This window comes from Lactuca sativa, chromosome 4, assembly GCF_002870075.4.
Source record: "Lactuca sativa cultivar Salinas chromosome 4, Lsat_Salinas_v11, whole genome shotgun sequence".
In the NCBI taxonomy this organism is placed as follows: Eukaryota; Viridiplantae; Streptophyta; class Magnoliopsida; order Asterales; family Asteraceae; genus Lactuca; species Lactuca sativa.
In genome coordinates, this window is record NC_056626.2 from 87,943,823 (window position 1) to 87,947,099 (window position 3,277).

The window sequence follows — 3,277 nt, forward strand, 5'->3', positions numbered from 1 at the left end:
CCGATAAACGGTGAAAGCCCTTAGAATTCCAGGTCGGTGATCGAGTACTGTTGAAAGTCTCACCCTGGAAAGGGGTCATACGTTTCGGAAAACGGGGAAAGCTGAACCCGCGATACATTGGACCTTTCGAAATCGTCGCCCGAATAGGTCCGGTAGCATACAGACTACAACTACCCGCGGAATTAAACGGTGTACACCCTGTGTTTCATGTCTCTAATCTGAAGAAGTACCTATCAGATGAAACCCTTGTCATTCCTCTTGACGAAATCGAAATCAATGAGAATCTCCCGTTCGTCGAAGAACCAATTGAAATCATGGACAGGGAGGTGAAGCATACTAAGCAGAGTCGCATCCCGATCGTGAAGGTACGGTGGAACGCAAAGCGTGGGCCAGAATTCACTTGGGAACGCGAAGATCAAATGAAGCAAAAGTACCCTCACCTATTCTAGCATTCTCGAATCTAGCTTTCAAACAGAATTTCGGGACAAAATTCCCTCTAACGGGGGGATGATGTCACAACTGGAAATTTTGTGTCATGTAATCTATACACTCAAGCTAATGTGAATCAAAAGCTTAAGAACATGTGTAACACCTATGATTATGACATCAAAAACTTCAATCAAATACATCATACAAAGTACTACAAATAGTCATCAAACAATTGGAGACCTTAGAAGTCCTTGTTTAAGTCCATTTTGGACTAGGACTTCCCTATTGGATCCAAATGGACCAATAAGCTTCCAATTAGACTATCATGGGCTTAGAACCCTAATTGGGCTCTAGTTGGACCCACACTAATTTATTTCAACATTTTGGGCTATGTTAGGCCTAGAATGAAATAAATTAGTAACTATGAACCATAATTAACCTAATTTGGCCCTAACAAGTCATAAAAATCACCTTTATATTTTTTTGAACCAAAAATCACTCAACATAACCATGAAAATTGGGCTTAGGGGCAAAGGCCCAAATTTTTCCTTTTTCCTTTCACATTCTCGGCCCAAGGCCGAAATCCAGAAGATAAGAGGAGAAGTTGACTTTGGATGCCACCTCATTTTTATTCATTGGATATCCATGCATTATATCTCATTCTTCCATGCAAACATCACTTCAAAATCACTTCTCTTCTCTCCTCTCTCTCACTCTCGGCCATACTCAAACACACACACATTCATAAAAATCTCTCAACTCTCTTAAGAAAACTCCTCCCTCCCCACTCAAAAATCTCGAAATTTAGAAGCTTCCAAGAGGATCTTTCAAGCTAATCATCATCTTAGGTAAGTATTTACTTATATCCATGATTTAGCTATTTCATTCCATCAAAAACCTCTTCTAAATCTATTCCAACTTGTGATCATGCATCTTAGAAGTCACCAAACTCGAGATCTACCAAGGAAAGGTGCTAAGGCCGAAAATCACTCAATTTTTCTTCCATTTTCTCTTCAAAATCGAAACCACACCCAAGGTGAGCTTCATACCCCCTATTTTCTGTTTTTATGAGTTTTGTGGGGGGGGGGAATACAAGTGAAAGTGTAGATCTATATGTGTTTTGTATGCTTTGTATGATTTCTGATGAGATTAAGAAACAATCTTTAATCTATGAAGATCGATTAGATCTTGAACAAGTATGTAAATATAAAACAGTAAGAACGCAATAATAAGAACAAGACAAGATTGAATCAAACGAGTCGAATGACTAAAACAAAATCCTCAGAAGAGCTCGATAAAGAACATCAAGTGTAGAGGATTAGAAGGTTACAAGAACGATTAAAGAAACCTGCAATTCTATCGTTAAGCTCTAGGAAAAATCTCTATGTCGTTATGAATCCTTAAAATCGTTAACCTAATATGCATGCAAGCATTAACTTATATACAAAGCATAAAAGGCTTCTCGGTTGGACAGGCCCAAACCGGAAAACAAGATAACTAAACTATCGAGCCCAAAAGACGCAATCTTCAAAATAGTCTTCAGCCCAACAATCTCCCCCTTTGCGTCAATTTGGAGCGAGACCTTCACTTTTTACTTGGGCCAGCAGCTGATGCAGGTACCTTCTTCTTCATGGTGCTAAACAGACATTTGGTGATGGAGAGAATGGTCTGTCTAAACCGGATGTACCAATTGATCATGTCGTTGAAGTACTTGATGTCATCAGCCGAGTTCTCTTTACACCGTTTGATAATTGATAGCACATGCTCCAAACAAGCTGTGGTGTAAAGGTGTTTGTCAGCTAAAGCGAAGAGACATTTCTGTCCTTCAGCTCTAGTGAACATAACCGAGTTGCGTCTCGGGTCGATCTTGCCCATTTGCATTTGGTTGAGATCACTGGCCGATCCCACAGGAGCTATCTTCGGTTTCTTCTTGAAGACTGTGGCGACCTCCTGATCCATTAGGGCAACCTCCATGATGTAGCAGGCTAACATCCTTTTGACATGGTCTATAATGGGACCATATTCGGCTTCATCAGTCAAAAGGATATTATACAGAACAATCCAATCATGAGGATTTAGGTTCGGTAGATCCGCCAGGAAGATAAGATGAGCAGTTCTTGCAGATCCTCGAATGAGCTTGAACTTAACGTTTGTGAATCTCCCCACGGCATATGGTTTCAGCACCCGAACGTTTACAATCTTCTGGGCGCTCCAGGTGAGGTATTGAGGACGAGCAGCCTCCAGATAGAAGTCAATGAGCTCCCTGTCAAGCTCATCGTTCGGATGTGGGACTTCAAAAATGTTAGAGAAGGCGTGGAAGATAAACGCCTTTCGAGTCAGCGGCATATCAAACTGCGAATCGACAGTGTTGTTGCAGTCGAATGAGATAACCGGCTCGAGCCATAATATGCTTGGAGTTTCTATGGCCTCTTTAATTAAACGTTCCCTGGTCCAGGCAGGGAAGAGAGTCTTTCGGCTCTCCAGGAGATCGTGGGCTTCTTTTTGCTTGCGTTCGGCTTCTTCAGCCTCTCGCGCCACACGACTGGCATCATCGTCAGCATTGCGACTGTTCTTTCGTTTCAACATGTCAGCAATGGTCTCCTTGTCTTCATCTTCATCTTCATCTTCTTCCTCAGCTATGTTTTTGCCCTTGTTCTTCACACCCGAACCCAAAGCATGACCAGTCGGAGGTGGTTCGGTTGTGTGAGTAGCTTTGGAGGAAGGAGGTGGTTTCGATCCGGTCTGCTCATCTCCCCCTTGTTTCGGAATGGACACGAAACTCGGTAGGCCTTCGATTTTGCTGAGAAGGTCCATGGCCGGAGAGAGCTTTTCAGCGAGGGTACGCCTC